This window comes from Hypomesus nipponensis, chromosome 24 (genome assembly GCF_054491055.1).
Source record: "Hypomesus nipponensis isolate SF chromosome 24, ASM5449105v1, whole genome shotgun sequence".
NCBI lineage: Eukaryota > Metazoa > Chordata > Actinopteri > Osmeriformes > Osmeridae > Hypomesus > Hypomesus nipponensis.
Genome location: NC_140384.1, coordinates 387,501 through 400,000, shown reverse-complemented (window position 1 = coordinate 400,000; position 12,500 = coordinate 387,501). Strand labels below are relative to the sequence as shown.

Sequence of the window (12,500 nt, the reverse complement as noted above, 5' to 3'; positions counted from 1 at the left end):
TATGCACAAGTAGTCCTTCATGAAAGGGGCTGGAAGCTGTTTTCATTTTGACACGAGAGAGAGAGAGAGAGAGAGAGAGAGAGACTACCTTGCATTGTCAATTGCTAAATCTGTATATGGATAAGTAGCCTATGGTTGTCAACTTATTTAGTACGGCCATACCAGCCTGGCAAAGCCCGATCTCGTCTGATCTCGGAAGCTAAGCAGGGTTGGGCCTGGTTAGTACTTGGATGGGAGACCGCCTGGGAATACCAGGTGCTGTATGCTCATTCACTTAGAAACTGAAATCTTGCAATATGCACAAGTAGTCCTTCATGAAAGGGGCTGGAAGCTGTTTTCATTTTGACACGAGAGGGAGAGAGAGAGAGAGAGAGACCACCTTGCATTGTCAATTGCTAAATCTGTATATGGATAAGTAGCCTATGGTTGTCAACTTATTTCGTACGGCCATACCAGCCTGGCAACGCCCGATCTCGTCTGATCTCGGAAGCTAAGCAGGGTTGGGCCTGGTTAGTACTTGGATGGGAGACCGCCTGGGAATACCAGGTGCTGTATGCTCTTTTGCTCATTCACTTAGAAACTGAAATCTTGCAATATGCACAAGTAGTCCTTCATGAAAGGGGCTGGAAGCTGTTTTCATTTTGACACGAGAGAGAGAGAGAGAGAGAGAGAGAGACTACCTTGCATTGTCAATTGCTAAATCTGTATATGGATAAGTAGCCTATGGTTGTCAACTTATTTCGTACGGCCATACCAGCCTGGCAACGCCCGATCTCGTCTGATCTCGGAAGCTAAGCAGGGTCGGGCCTGGTTAGTACTTGGATGGGAGACCGCCTGGGAATACCAGGTGCCGTATGCTCTTTTGCTCATTCACTTAGAAACTGAAATCTTGCAATATGCACAAGTAGTCCTTCATGAAAGGGGCTGGAAGCTGTTTTCATTTTGACACGAGAGAGAGAGAGAGACCACCTTGCATTGTCAATTGCTAAATCTGTATATGGATAAGTAGTCTATGGTTGTCAACTTATTTCGTACGGCCATACCAGCCTGGCAACGCCCGATCTCGTCTGATCTCGGAAGCTAAGCAGGGTCGGGCCTGGTTAGTACTTGGATGGGAGACCGCCTGGGTATACCAGGTGCTGTATGCTCTTTTGCTCATTCACTAAGAAACTGAAATCTTGCAATATGCACAAGTAGTCCTTCATGAAAGGGGCTGGAAGCTGTTTTCATTTTGACACGAGAGAGAGAGAGAGAGAGAGAGAGACCACCTTGCATTGTCAATTGCTAAATCTGTATATGGATAAGTAGCCTATGGTTGTCAACTTATTTCGTACGGCCATACCAGCCTGGCAACGCCTGATCTCGTCTGATCTCGGAAGCTAAGCAGGGTCGGGCCTGGTTAGTACTTGGATGGGAGACCGCCTGGGAATACCAGGTGCTGTATGCTCTTTTGCTCATTCACTTAGAAACTGAAATCTTGCAATATTCACAAGTAGTCCTTCATGAAAGGGGCTGGAAGCTGTTTTCATTTTGACTCGAGAGAGAGAGAGAGAGACCACCTTGCATTGTCAATTGCTAAATCTGTATATGGATAAGTAGCCTATGGTTGTCAACTTATTTCGTACGGCCATACCAGCCTGGCAACGCCCGATCTCGTCTGATCTCGGAAGCTAAGCAGGGTCGGGCCTGGTTAGTACTTGGATGGGAGACCGCCTGGGAATACCAGGTGCTGTATGCTCTTTTGCTCATTCACTTAGAAACTGACATCTTGCAATATGCACAAGTAGTCCTTCATGAAAGGGGCTGGAAGCTGTTTTCATTTTGACACGAGAGAGAGAGAGAGAGAGAGAGAGAGAGACTACCTTGCATTGTCAATTGCTAAATCTGTATATGGATAAGTAGCCTATGGTTGTCAACTTATTTAGTACGGCCATACCAGCCTGGCAAAGCCCGATCTCGTCTGATCTCGGAAGCTAAGCAGGGTCGGGCCTGGTTAGTACTTGGATGGGAGACCGCCTGGGAATACCAGGTGCTGTATGCTCTTTTGCTCATTCACTTAGAAACTGACATCTTGCAATATGCACAAGTAGTCCTTCATGAAAGGGGCTGGAAGCTGTTTTCATTTTGACACGAGAGAGAGAGAGAGAGAGAGACTACCTTGCATTGTCAATTGCTAAATCTGTATATGGATAAGTAGCCTATGGTTGTCAACGTATTTTGTACGGCCATACCAGCCTGGCAACGCCCGATCTCGTCTGATCTCGGAAGCTAAGCAGGGTCGGGCCTGGTTAGTACTTGGATGGGAGACCGCCTGGGAATACCAGGTGCTGTATGCTCTTTTGCTCATTCACTTAGAAACTGACATCTTGCAATATGCACAAGTAGTCCTTCATGAAAGGGGCTGGAAGCTGTTTTCATTTTGACACGAGAGAGAGAGAGAGAGAGAGAGACTACCTTGCATTGTCAATTGCTAAATCTGTATATGGATAAGTAGCCTATGGTTGTCAACTTATTTCGTACGGCCATACCAGCCTGGCAACGTCCGATCTCGTCTGATCTCGGAAGCTAAGCAGGGTCGGGCTGGTTAGTACTTGGATGGGAGACCGCCTGGGAATACCAGGTGCTGTATGCTCTTTTGCTCATTCACTTAGAAACTGAAATCTTGCAATATGCACAAGTAGTCCTTCATGAAAGGGGCTGGAAGCTGTTTTCATTTTGACACGAGAGAGAGAGAGACCACCTTGCATTGTCAATTGCTAAATCTGTATATGGATAAGTAGCCTATGGTTGTCAACTTATTTCGTACGGCCATACCAGCCTGGCAACGCCCGATCTCGGAAGCTAAGCAGGGTCGGGCCTGGTTAGTACTTGGATGGGAGACCGCCTGGGAATACCAGGTGCTGTATGCTCTTTTGCTCATTCACTTAGAAACTGAAATCTTGCAATATGCACAAGTAGTCCTATATGAAAGGGGCTGGAAGCTGTTTTCATTTTGACACGAGAGAGAGAGAGAGAGAGAGAGAGAGAGAGAGAGAGAGAGACCACCTTGCATTGTCAATTGCCAAATCTGTATATGGATAAGTAGCCTATGGTTGTCAACTTATTTCGTACGGCCATACCAGCCTGGCAACGCCCGATCTCGTCTGATCTCGGAAGCTAAGCAGGGTCGGGCCTGGTTAGTACTTGGATGGGAGACCGCCTGGGAATACCAGGTGCTGTATGCTCTTTTGCTCATTCACTTAGAAACTGACATCTTGCAATATGCACAAGTAGTCCTTCATGAAAGGGGCTGGAAGCTGTTTTCATTTTGACACGAGAGAGAGAGAGAGAGAGACTACCTTGCATTGTCAATTGCTAAATCTGTATATGGATAAGTAGCCTATGGTTGTCAACTTATTTCGTACGGCCATACCAGCCTGGCAACGTCCGATCTCGTCTGATCTCGGAAGCTAAGCAGGGTCGGGCTGGTTAGTACTTGGATGGGAGACCGCCTGGGAATACCAGGTGCTGTATGCTCTTTTGCTCATTCACTTAGAAACTGAAATCTTGCAATATGCACAAGTAGTCCTTCATGAAAGGGGCTGGAAGCTGTTTTCATTTTGACACGAGAGAGAGAGAGACCACCTTGCATTGTCAATTGCTAAATCTGTATATGGATAAGTAGCCTATGGTTGTCAACTTATTTCGTACGGCCATACCAGCCTGGCAACGCCCGATCTCGGAAGCTAAGCAGGGTCGGGCCTGGTTAGTACTTGGATGGGAGACCGCCTGGGAATACCAGGTGCTGTATGCTCTTTTGCTCATTCACTTAGAAACTGAAATCTTGCAATATGCACAAGTAGTCCTTCATGAAAGGGGCTGGAAGCTGTTTTCATTTTGACACGAGAGAGAGAGAGACCACCTTGCATTGTCAATTGCTAAATCTGTATATGGATAAGTAGCCTATGGTTGTCAACTTATTTCGTACGGCCATACCAGCCTGGCAACGCCCGATCTCGGAAGCTAAGCAGGGTCGGGCCTGGTTAGTACTTGGATGGGAGACCGCCTGGGAATACCAGGTGCTGTATGCTCTTTTGCTCATTCACTTAGAAACTGAAATCTTGCAATATGCACAAGTAGTCCTTCATGAAAGGGGCTGGAAGCTGTTTTCATTTTGACACGAGAGAGAGAGAGAGAGAGAGAGAGAGAGAGAGAGAGAGAGAGAGAGACCACCTTGCATTGTCAATTGCCAAATCTGTATATGGATAAGTAGCCTATGGTTGTCAACTTATTTCGTACGGCCATACCAGCCTGGCAACGCCCGATCTCGTCTGATCTCGGAAGCTAAGCAGGGTCGGGCCTGGTTAGTACTTGGATGGGAGACCGCCTGGGAATACCAGGTGCTGTATGCTCATTCACTTAGAAACTGAAATCTTGCAATATGCACAAGTAGTCCTTCATGAAAGGGGCTGGAAGCTGTTTTCATTTTGACACGAGAGAGAGACCACCTTGCATTGTCAATTGCCAAATCTGTATATGGATAAGTAGCCTATGGTTGTCAACTTATTTCGTACGGCCATACCAGCCTGGCAACGCCCGATCTCGTCTGATCTCGTAAGCTAAGCAGGGTCGGGCCTGGTTAGTACTTGGATGGGAGACCGCCTGGGAATACCAGGTGCTGTATGCTCTTTTGCTCATTCACTTAGAAACTGACATCTTGCAATATGCACAAGTAGTCCTTCATGAAAGGGGCTGGAAGCTGTTTTCATTTTGACACGAGAGAGAGAGAGAGAGAGAGAGAGAGAGACTACCTTGCATTGTCAATTGCTAAATCTGTATATGGATAAGTAGCCTATGGTTGTCAACTTATTTAGTACGGCCATACCAGCCTGGCAAAGCCCGATCTCGTCTGATCTCGGAAGCTAAGCAGGGTCGGGCCTGGTTAGTACTTGGATGGGAGACCGCCTGGGAATACCAGGTGCTGTATGCTCTTTTGCTCATTCACTTAGAAACTGACATCTTGCAATATGCACAAGTAGTCCTTCATGAAAGGGGCTGGAAGCTGTTTTCATTTTGACACGAGAGAGAGAGAGAGAGAGAGACTACCTTGCATTGTCAATTGCTAAATCTGTATATGGATAAGTAGCCTATGGTTGTCAACGTATTTTGTACGGCCATACCAGCCTGGCAACGCCCGATCTCGTCTGATCTCGGAAGCTAAGCAGGGTCGGGCCTGGTTAGTACTTGGATGGGAGACCGCCTGGGAATACCAGGTGCTGTATGCTCTTTTGCTCATTCACTTAGAAACTGACATCTTGCAATATGCACAAGTAGTCCTTCATGAAAGGGGCTGGAAGCTGTTTTCATTTTGACACGAGAGAGAGAGAGAGAGAGAGAGACTACCTTGCATTGTCAATTGCTAAATCTGTATATGGATAAGTAGCCTATGGTTGTCAACTTATTTCGTACGGCCATACCAGCCTGGCAACGTCCGATCTCGTCTGATCTCGGAAGCTAAGCAGGGTCGGGCTGGTTAGTACTTGGATGGGAGACCGCCTGGGAATACCAGGTGCTGTATGCTCTTTTGCTCATTCACTTAGAAACTGAAATCTTGCAATATGCACAAGTAGTCCTTCATGAAAGGGGCTGGAAGCTGTTTTCATTTTGACACGAGAGAGAGAGAGACCACCTTGCATTGTCAATTGCTAAATCTGTATATGGATAAGTAGCCTATGGTTGTCAACTTATTTCGTACGGCCATACCAGCCTGGCAACGCCCGATCTCGGAAGCTAAGCAGGGTCGGGCCTGGTTAGTACTTGGATGGGAGACCGCCTGGGAATACCAGGTGCTGTATGCTCTTTTGCTCATTCACTTAGAAACTGAAATCTTGCAATATGCACAAGTAGTCCTATATGAAAGGGGCTGGAAGCTGTTTTCATTTTGACACGAGAGAGAGAGAGAGAGAGAGAGAGAGAGAGAGAGAGAGACCACCTTGCATTGTCAATTGCCAAATCTGTATATGGATAAGTAGCCTATGGTTGTCAACTTATTTCGTACGGCCATACCAGCCTGGCAACGCCCGATCTCGTCTGATCTCGGAAGCTAAGCAGGGTCGGGCCTGGTTAGTACTTGGATGGGAGACCGCCTGGGAATACCAGGTGCTGTATGCTCTTTTGCTCATTCACTTAGAAACTGACATCTTGCAATATGCACAAGTAGTCCTTCATGAAAGGGGCTGGAAGCTGTTTTCATTTTGACACGAGAGAGAGAGAGAGAGAGACTACCTTGCATTGTCAATTGCTAAATCTGTATATGGATAAGTAGCCTATGGTTGTCAACTTATTTCGTACGGCCATACCAGCCTGGCAACGTCCGATCTCGTCTGATCTCGGAAGCTAAGCAGGGTCGGGCTGGTTAGTACTTGGATGGGAGACCGCCTGGGAATACCAGGTGCTGTATGCTCTTTTGCTCATTCACTTAGAAACTGAAATCTTGCAATATGCACAAGTAGTCCTTCATGAAAGGGGCTGGAAGCTGTTTTCATTTTGACACGAGAGAGAGAGAGACCACCTTGCATTGTCAATTGCTAAATCTGTATATGGATAAGTAGCCTATGGTTGTCAACTTATTTCGTACGGCCATACCAGCCTGGCAACGCCCGATCTCGGAAGCTAAGCAGGGTCGGGCCTGGTTAGTACTTGGATGGGAGACCGCCTGGGAATACCAGGTGCTGTATGCTCTTTTGCTCATTCACTTAGAAACTGAAATCTTGCAATATGCACAAGTAGTCCTTCATGAAAGGGGCTGGAAGCTGTTTTCATTTTGACACGAGAGAGAGAGAGACCACCTTGCATTGTCAATTGCTAAATCTGTATATGGATAAGTAGCCTATGGTTGTCAACTTATTTCGTACGGCCATACCAGCCTGGCAACGCCCGATCTCGGAAGCTAAGCAGGGTCGGGCCTGGTTAGTACTTGGATGGGAGACCGCCTGGGAATACCAGGTGCTGTATGCTCTTTTGCTCATTCACTTAGAAACTGAAATCTTGCAATATGCACAAGTAGTCCTTCATGAAAGGGGCTGGAAGCTGTTTTCATTTTGACACGAGAGAGAGAGAGAGAGAGAGAGAGAGAGAGAGAGAGAGAGAGAGAGAGAGAGAGACCACCTTGCATTGTCAATTGCCAAATCTGTATATGGATAAGTAGCCTATGGTTGTCAACTTATTTCGTACGGCCATACCAGCCTGGCAACGCCCGATCTCGTCTGATCTCGGAAGCTAAGCAGGGTCGGGCCTGGTTAGTACTTGGATGGGAGACCGCCTGGGAATACCAGGTGCTGTATGCTCATTCACTTAGAAACTGAAATCTTGCAATATGCACAAGTAGTCCTTCATGAAAGGGGCTGGAAGCTGTTTTCATTTTGACACGAGAGAGAGACCACCTTGCATTGTCAATTGCCAAATCTGTATATGGATAAGTAGCCTATGGTTGTCAACTTATTTCGTACGGCCATACCAGCCTGGCAACGCCCGATCTCGTCTGATCTCGTAAGCTAAGCAGGGTCGGGCCTGGTTAGTACTTGGATGGGAGACCGCCTGGGAATACCAGGTGCTGTATGCTCTTTTGCTCATTCACTTAGAAACTGAAATCTTGCAATATGCACAAGTAGTCCTTCATGAAAGGGGCTGGAAGCTGTTTTCATTTTGACACGAGAGAGAGAGAGAGAGAAAGAGAGAGAGACCACCTTGCATTGTCAATTGCCAAATCTGTATATGGATAAGTAGCCTATGGTTGTCAACTTATTTCGTACGGCCATACCAGCCTGGCAACGCCCGATCTCGTCTGATCTCGGAAGCTAAGCAGGGTCGGGCCTGGTTAGTACTTGGATGGGAGACCGCCTGGGAATACCAGGTGCTGTATGCTCTTTTGCTCATTCACTTAGAAACTGAAATCTTGCAATATGCACAAGTAGTCCTTCATGAAAGGGGCTGGAAGCTGTTTTCATTTTGACACGAGAGAGAGAGAGACCACCTTGCATTGTCAATTGCTAAATCTGTATATGGATAAGTAGCCTATGGTTGTCAACTTATTTCGAACGGCCATACCAGCCTGGCAACACCCGATCTCGTCTGATCTCGGAAGATAAGCAGGGTCGGGCCTTGTTAGTACTTGGATGGGAGACCGCCTGGGAATACCAGGTGCTGTATGCTCTTTTGCTCATTAACTTAGAAACTGACATCTTGCAATATGCACAAGTAGTCCTTCATGAAAGGGGCTGGAAGCTGTTTTCATTTTGACACGAGAGAGAGAGAGAGAGAGAGAGAGAGAGAGAGAGACTACCTTGCATTGTCAATTGCTAAATCTGTATATGGATAAGTAGCCTATGGTTGTCAACTTATTTCGTACGGCCATACCAGCCTGGCAACGCCTGATCTCGGAAGCTAAGCAGGGTCGGGCCTGGTTAGTACTTGGATGGGAGACCGCCTGGGAATACCAGGTGCTGTATGCTCTTTTGCTCATTCACTTAGAAACTGAAATCTTGCAATATGCACAAGTAGTCCTTCATGAAAGGGGCTGGAAGCTGTTTTCATTTTGACACGAGAGAGAGAGAGAGAGAGACCACCTTGCATTGTCAATTGCTAAATCTGTATATGGATAAGTAGCCTATGGTTGTCAACTTATTTCGTACGGCCATACCAGCCTGGCAACGCCCGATCTCGTCTGATCTCGGAAGCTAAGCAGGGTCGGGCCTGGTTAGTACTTGGATGGGAGACCGCCTGGGAATACCAGGTGCTGTATGCTCTTTTGCTCATTCACTTAGAAACTGAAATCTTGCAATATGCACAAGTAGTCCTTCATGAAAGGGGCTGGAAGCTGTTTTCATTTTGACACGAGAGAGAGAGACCACCTTGCATTGTCAATTGCTAAATCTGTATATGGATAAGTAGCCTATGGTTGTCAACTTATTTCGTACGGCCATACCAGCCTGGCAACACCCGATCTCGTCTGATCTCGGAAGATAAGCAGGGTCGGGCCTTGTTAGTACTTGGATGGGAGACCGCCTGGGAATACCAGGTGCTGTATGCTCTTTTGCTCATTAACTTAGAAACTGAAATCTTGCAATATGCACAAGTAGTCCTTCATGAAAGGGGCTGGAAGCTGTTTTCATTTTGACACGAGAGAGAGAGAGAGAGAGAGAGAGACCACCTTGCATTGTCAATTGCTAAATCTGTATATGGATAAGTAGCCTATGGTTGTCAACTTATTTCGTACGGCCATACCAGCCTGGCAACGCCTGATCTCGTCTGATCTCGGAAGCTAAGCAGGGTCGGGCCTGGTTAGTACTTGGATGGGAGACCGCCTGGGAATACCAGGTGCTGTATGCTCTTTTGCTCATTCACTTAGAAACTGAAATCTTGCAATATGCACAAGTAGTCCTTCATGAAAGGGGCTGGAAGCTGTTTTCATTTTGACACGAGAGAGAGAGAGAGAGACCACCTTGCATTGTCAATTGCTAAATCTGTATATGGATAAGTAGCCTATGGTTGTCAACTTATTTCGTACGGCCATACCAGCCTGGCAACGCCTGATCTCGTCTGATCTCGGAAGCTAAGCAGGGTTGGGCCTGGTTAGTACTTGGATGGGAGACCGCCTGGGAATACCAGGTGCTGTATGCTCTTTTGCTCATTAATTTAGAAACTGAAATCTTGCAATATGCACAAGTAGTCCTTCATGAAAGGGGCTGGAAGCTGTTTTCATTTTGACACGAGAGAGAGAGAGAGAGAGAGAGAGACCACCTTGCATTGTCAATTGCTAAATCTGTATATGGATAAGTAGCCTATGGTTGTCAACTTATTTCGTACGGCCATACCAGCCTGGCAACACCCGATCTCGTCTGATCTCGGAAGATAAGCAGGGTCGGGCCTTGTTAGTACTTGGATGGGAGACGCCTGGGAATACCAGGTGCTGTATGCTCTTTTGCTCATTAACTTAGAAACTGACATCTTGCAATATGCACAAGTAGTCCTTCATGAAAGGGGCTGGAAGCTGTTTTCATTTTGACACGAGAGAGAGAGAGAGAGAGACCACCTTGCATTGTCAATTGCTAAATCTGTATATGGATAAGTAGCCTATGGTTGTCAACTTATTTCGTACGGCCATACCAGCCTGGCAACGCCCGATCTCGTCTGATCTCGGAAGCTAAGCAGGATCGGGCCTGGTTAGTACTTGGATGGGAGACCGCCTGGGAATACCAGGTGCTGTATGCTCTTTTGCTCATTCACTTAGAAACTGAAATCTTGCAATATGCACAAGTAGTCCTTCATGAAAGGGGCTGGAAGCTGTTTTCATTTTGACACGAGAGAGAGAGAGAGAGAGAGAGAGAGAGAGACCACCTTGCATTGTCAATTGCTAAATCTGTATATGGATAAGTAGCCTATGGTTGTCAACTTATTTCGTACGGCCATACCAGCCTGGCAACGCCCGATCTCGTCTGATCTCGGAAGCTAAGCAGGGTCGGGCCTGGTTAGTACTTGGATGGGAGACCGCCTGGGAATACCAGGTGCTGTATGCTCTTTTGCTCATTCACTTAGAAACTGAAATCTTGCAATATGCACAAGTAGTCCTTCATGAAAGGGGCTGGAAGCTGTTTTCATTTTGACACGAGAGAGAGAGAGACCACCTTGCATTGTCAATTGCTAAATCTGTATATGGATAAGTAGCCTATGGTTGTCAACTTATTTCGTACGGCCATACCAGCCTGGCAACGCCCGATCTCGTCTGATCTCGGAAGCTAAGCAGGGTCGGGCCTGGTTAGTACTTGGATGGGAGACCGCCTGGGAATACCAGGTGCTGTATGCTCTTTTGCTCATTCACTTAGAAACTGAAATCTTGCAATATGCACAAGTAGTCCTTCATGAAAGGGGCTGGAAGCTGTTTTCATTTTGACACGAGAGAGAGAGAGAGAGAGAGAGAGAGAGACCACCTTGCATTGTCAATTGCTAAATCTGTATATGGATAAGTAGCCTATGGTTGTCAACTTATTTCGTACGGCCATACCAGCCTGGCAACGCCCGATCTCGTCTGATCTCGGAAGCTAAGCAGGGTCGGGCCTGGTTAGTACTTGGATGGGAGACCGCCTGGGAATACCAGGTGCTGTATGCTCTTTTGCTCATTCACTTAGAAACTGAAATCTTGCAATATGCACAAGTAGTCCTTCATGAAAGGGGCTGGAAGCTGTTTTCATTTTGACACGAGAGAGAGAGAGACCACCTTGCATTGTCAATTGCTAAATCTGTATATGGATAAGTAGCCTATGGTTGTCAACTTATTTCGTACGGCCATACCAGCCTGGCAACGCCCGATCTCGTCTGATCTCGTAAGCTAAGCAGGGTCGGGCCTGGTTAGTACTTGGATGGGAGACCGCCTGGGAATACCAGGTGCTGTATGCTCTTTTGCTCATTCACTTAGAAACTGAAATCTTGCAATATGCACAAGTAGTCCTTCATGAAAGGGGCTGGAAGCTGTTTTCATTTTGACACGAGAGAGAGAGAGAGAGAGAGACCACCTTGCATTGTCAATTGCCAAATCTGTATATGGATAAGTAGCCTATGGTTGTCAACTTATTTCGTACGGCCATACCAGCCTGGCAACGCCCGATCTCGTCTGATCTCGGAAGCTAAGCAGGGTCGGGCCTGGTTAGTACTTGGATGGGAGACCGCCTTGGAATACCAGGTGCTGTATGCTCTTTTGCTCATTCACTTAGAAACTGACATCTTGCAATATGCACAAGTAGTCCTTCATGAAAGGGGCTGGAAGCTGTTTTCATTTTGACACGAGAGAGAGAGAGAGAGAGAGAGACCACCTTGCATTGTCAATTGCTAAATCTGTATATGGATAAGTAGCCTATGGTTGTCAACTTATTTCGTACGGCCATACCAGCCTGGCAACGCCCGATCTCGTCTGATCTCGGAAGCTAAGCAGGGTCGGGCCTGGTTAGTACTTGGATGGGAGACCGCCTGGGAATACCAGGTGCTGTATGCTCTTTTGCTCATTCACTTAGAAACTGAAATCTTGCAATATGCACAAGTAGTCCTTCATGAAAGGGGCTGGAAGCTGTTTTCATTTTGACACGAGAGAGAGAGAGACCACCTTGCATTGTCAATTGCTAAATCTGTATATGGATAAGTAGCCTATGGTTGTCAACTTATTTCGTACGGCCATACCAGCCTGGCAACGCCCGATCTCGTCTGATCTCGGAAGCTAAGCAGGGTCGGGCCTGGTTAGTACTTGGATGGGAGACCGCCTGGGAATACCAGGTGCTGTATGCTCTTTTGCTCATTCACTTAGAAACTGAAATCTTGCAATATGCACAAGTAGTCCTTCATGAAAGGGGCTGGAAGCTGTTTTCATTTTGACACGAGAGAGAGAGAGAGAGAGAGAGAGAGAGAGACCACCTTGCATTGTCAATTGCTAAATCTGTATATGGATAAGTAGCCTATGGTTGTCAACTTATTTCGTA

At 46.8% G+C, this 12,500-nt stretch overlaps 24 non-coding genes and 19 pseudogenes across 24 annotated transcripts in view; all 43 read left to right on the top strand.

Annotated features, from left to right (window-relative positions):
• Positions 1 to 148: 148 nt before the first annotated feature.
• LOC146228414 (5S ribosomal RNA) lies at positions 149 to 267 on the top strand (annotated as a pseudogene).
• A 172-nt stretch (positions 268 to 439) lies between these two features.
• LOC146228413 (5S ribosomal RNA) lies at positions 440 to 558 on the top strand. The gene has a single exon (XR_014743281.1). It is a non-coding gene; the product is annotated as a 5S ribosomal RNA (ribosomal RNA).
• Positions 559 to 740: 182 nt separating this feature from the next.
• On the top strand, positions 741 to 859 carry LOC146228412 (5S ribosomal RNA). Its single transcript, XR_014742821.1, has one exon. It is a non-coding gene; the product is annotated as a 5S ribosomal RNA (ribosomal RNA).
• Positions 860 to 1,029: 170 nt separating this feature from the next.
• On the top strand, positions 1,030 to 1,148 carry LOC146228411 (5S ribosomal RNA). Its single transcript, XR_014746214.1, has one exon. It is a non-coding gene; the product is annotated as a 5S ribosomal RNA (ribosomal RNA).
• Positions 1,149 to 1,328: 180 nt separating this feature from the next.
• LOC146228410 (5S ribosomal RNA) lies at positions 1,329 to 1,447 on the top strand. Its single transcript, XR_014745619.1, has one exon. It is a non-coding gene; the product is annotated as a 5S ribosomal RNA (ribosomal RNA).
• Positions 1,448 to 1,619: 172 nt separating this feature from the next.
• Positions 1,620 to 1,738, top strand: LOC146228409 (5S ribosomal RNA). The gene has a single exon (XR_014742612.1). It is a non-coding gene; the product is annotated as a 5S ribosomal RNA (ribosomal RNA).
• A 184-nt stretch (positions 1,739 to 1,922) lies between these two features.
• LOC146228408 (5S ribosomal RNA) lies at positions 1,923 to 2,041 on the top strand (annotated as a pseudogene).
• A 176-nt stretch (positions 2,042 to 2,217) lies between these two features.
• LOC146228407 (5S ribosomal RNA) lies at positions 2,218 to 2,336 on the top strand. The gene has a single exon (XR_014745272.1). It is a non-coding gene; the product is annotated as a 5S ribosomal RNA (ribosomal RNA).
• A 178-nt stretch (positions 2,337 to 2,514) lies between these two features.
• On the top strand, positions 2,515 to 2,632 carry LOC146228406 (5S ribosomal RNA; annotated as a pseudogene).
• A 168-nt stretch (positions 2,633 to 2,800) lies between these two features.
• Positions 2,801 to 2,909, top strand: LOC146228405 (5S ribosomal RNA; annotated as a pseudogene).
• A 196-nt stretch (positions 2,910 to 3,105) lies between these two features.
• LOC146228404 (5S ribosomal RNA) lies at positions 3,106 to 3,224 on the top strand. Its single transcript, XR_014742611.1, has one exon. It is a non-coding gene; the product is annotated as a 5S ribosomal RNA (ribosomal RNA).
• Positions 3,225 to 3,398: 174 nt separating this feature from the next.
• LOC146228403 (5S ribosomal RNA) lies at positions 3,399 to 3,516 on the top strand (annotated as a pseudogene).
• A 168-nt stretch (positions 3,517 to 3,684) lies between these two features.
• On the top strand, positions 3,685 to 3,793 carry LOC146228402 (5S ribosomal RNA; annotated as a pseudogene).
• Positions 3,794 to 3,961: 168 nt separating this feature from the next.
• Positions 3,962 to 4,070, top strand: LOC146228401 (5S ribosomal RNA; annotated as a pseudogene).
• Positions 4,071 to 4,272: 202 nt separating this feature from the next.
• LOC146228400 (5S ribosomal RNA) lies at positions 4,273 to 4,391 on the top strand. The gene has a single exon (XR_014742610.1). It is a non-coding gene; the product is annotated as a 5S ribosomal RNA (ribosomal RNA).
• Positions 4,392 to 4,547: 156 nt separating this feature from the next.
• On the top strand, positions 4,548 to 4,666 carry LOC146228399 (5S ribosomal RNA; annotated as a pseudogene).
• A 184-nt stretch (positions 4,667 to 4,850) lies between these two features.
• LOC146228398 (5S ribosomal RNA) lies at positions 4,851 to 4,969 on the top strand (annotated as a pseudogene).
• A 176-nt stretch (positions 4,970 to 5,145) lies between these two features.
• LOC146228397 (5S ribosomal RNA) lies at positions 5,146 to 5,264 on the top strand. Its single transcript, XR_014745271.1, has one exon. It is a non-coding gene; the product is annotated as a 5S ribosomal RNA (ribosomal RNA).
• Positions 5,265 to 5,442: 178 nt separating this feature from the next.
• Positions 5,443 to 5,560, top strand: LOC146228396 (5S ribosomal RNA; annotated as a pseudogene).
• Positions 5,561 to 5,728: 168 nt separating this feature from the next.
• LOC146228395 (5S ribosomal RNA) lies at positions 5,729 to 5,837 on the top strand (annotated as a pseudogene).
• Positions 5,838 to 6,031: 194 nt separating this feature from the next.
• On the top strand, positions 6,032 to 6,150 carry LOC146228394 (5S ribosomal RNA). Its single transcript, XR_014742608.1, has one exon. It is a non-coding gene; the product is annotated as a 5S ribosomal RNA (ribosomal RNA).
• A 174-nt stretch (positions 6,151 to 6,324) lies between these two features.
• LOC146228393 (5S ribosomal RNA) lies at positions 6,325 to 6,442 on the top strand (annotated as a pseudogene).
• Positions 6,443 to 6,610: 168 nt separating this feature from the next.
• Positions 6,611 to 6,719, top strand: LOC146228392 (5S ribosomal RNA; annotated as a pseudogene).
• Positions 6,720 to 6,887: 168 nt separating this feature from the next.
• On the top strand, positions 6,888 to 6,996 carry LOC146228391 (5S ribosomal RNA; annotated as a pseudogene).
• A 210-nt stretch (positions 6,997 to 7,206) lies between these two features.
• On the top strand, positions 7,207 to 7,325 carry LOC146228390 (5S ribosomal RNA). The gene has a single exon (XR_014742607.1). It is a non-coding gene; the product is annotated as a 5S ribosomal RNA (ribosomal RNA).
• Positions 7,326 to 7,481: 156 nt separating this feature from the next.
• Positions 7,482 to 7,600, top strand: LOC146228389 (5S ribosomal RNA; annotated as a pseudogene).
• A 184-nt stretch (positions 7,601 to 7,784) lies between these two features.
• Positions 7,785 to 7,903, top strand: LOC146228388 (5S ribosomal RNA). The gene has a single exon (XR_014742606.1). It is a non-coding gene; the product is annotated as a 5S ribosomal RNA (ribosomal RNA).
• A 168-nt stretch (positions 7,904 to 8,071) lies between these two features.
• LOC146228387 (5S ribosomal RNA) lies at positions 8,072 to 8,190 on the top strand (annotated as a pseudogene).
• A 190-nt stretch (positions 8,191 to 8,380) lies between these two features.
• LOC146228386 (5S ribosomal RNA) lies at positions 8,381 to 8,489 on the top strand (annotated as a pseudogene).
• A 174-nt stretch (positions 8,490 to 8,663) lies between these two features.
• On the top strand, positions 8,664 to 8,782 carry LOC146228385 (5S ribosomal RNA). The gene has a single exon (XR_014742605.1). It is a non-coding gene; the product is annotated as a 5S ribosomal RNA (ribosomal RNA).
• Positions 8,783 to 8,948: 166 nt separating this feature from the next.
• Positions 8,949 to 9,067, top strand: LOC146228384 (5S ribosomal RNA). The gene has a single exon (XR_014746035.1). It is a non-coding gene; the product is annotated as a 5S ribosomal RNA (ribosomal RNA).
• Positions 9,068 to 9,247: 180 nt separating this feature from the next.
• LOC146228383 (5S ribosomal RNA) lies at positions 9,248 to 9,366 on the top strand. Its single transcript, XR_014745618.1, has one exon. It is a non-coding gene; the product is annotated as a 5S ribosomal RNA (ribosomal RNA).
• Positions 9,367 to 9,538: 172 nt separating this feature from the next.
• LOC146228382 (5S ribosomal RNA) lies at positions 9,539 to 9,657 on the top strand. The gene has a single exon (XR_014745453.1). It is a non-coding gene; the product is annotated as a 5S ribosomal RNA (ribosomal RNA).
• A 180-nt stretch (positions 9,658 to 9,837) lies between these two features.
• LOC146228381 (5S ribosomal RNA) lies at positions 9,838 to 9,955 on the top strand (annotated as a pseudogene).
• Positions 9,956 to 10,129: 174 nt separating this feature from the next.
• LOC146228380 (5S ribosomal RNA) lies at positions 10,130 to 10,248 on the top strand. The gene has a single exon (XR_014744588.1). It is a non-coding gene; the product is annotated as a 5S ribosomal RNA (ribosomal RNA).
• Positions 10,249 to 10,434: 186 nt separating this feature from the next.
• Positions 10,435 to 10,553, top strand: LOC146228379 (5S ribosomal RNA). Its single transcript, XR_014742604.1, has one exon. It is a non-coding gene; the product is annotated as a 5S ribosomal RNA (ribosomal RNA).
• Positions 10,554 to 10,721: 168 nt separating this feature from the next.
• Positions 10,722 to 10,840, top strand: LOC146228378 (5S ribosomal RNA). Its single transcript, XR_014742602.1, has one exon. It is a non-coding gene; the product is annotated as a 5S ribosomal RNA (ribosomal RNA).
• A 184-nt stretch (positions 10,841 to 11,024) lies between these two features.
• On the top strand, positions 11,025 to 11,143 carry LOC146228377 (5S ribosomal RNA). Its single transcript, XR_014742601.1, has one exon. It is a non-coding gene; the product is annotated as a 5S ribosomal RNA (ribosomal RNA).
• A 168-nt stretch (positions 11,144 to 11,311) lies between these two features.
• Positions 11,312 to 11,430, top strand: LOC146228376 (5S ribosomal RNA; annotated as a pseudogene).
• Positions 11,431 to 11,606: 176 nt separating this feature from the next.
• On the top strand, positions 11,607 to 11,725 carry LOC146228375 (5S ribosomal RNA). Its single transcript, XR_014746013.1, has one exon. It is a non-coding gene; the product is annotated as a 5S ribosomal RNA (ribosomal RNA).
• A 178-nt stretch (positions 11,726 to 11,903) lies between these two features.
• Positions 11,904 to 12,022, top strand: LOC146228374 (5S ribosomal RNA). The gene has a single exon (XR_014742600.1). It is a non-coding gene; the product is annotated as a 5S ribosomal RNA (ribosomal RNA).
• A 168-nt stretch (positions 12,023 to 12,190) lies between these two features.
• On the top strand, positions 12,191 to 12,309 carry LOC146228373 (5S ribosomal RNA). The gene has a single exon (XR_014742599.1). It is a non-coding gene; the product is annotated as a 5S ribosomal RNA (ribosomal RNA).
• A 186-nt stretch (positions 12,310 to 12,495) lies between these two features.
• LOC146228372 (5S ribosomal RNA) overlaps positions 12,496 to 12,500 on the top strand; it is a 119-nt gene continuing 114 nt past the window's right edge. Inside the window, exon 1 of the ribosomal RNA XR_014742598.1 lies at positions 12,496 to 12,500. This exon is cut by the window's right edge and continues 114 nt beyond it. This is a non-coding gene — a ribosomal RNA (5S ribosomal RNA).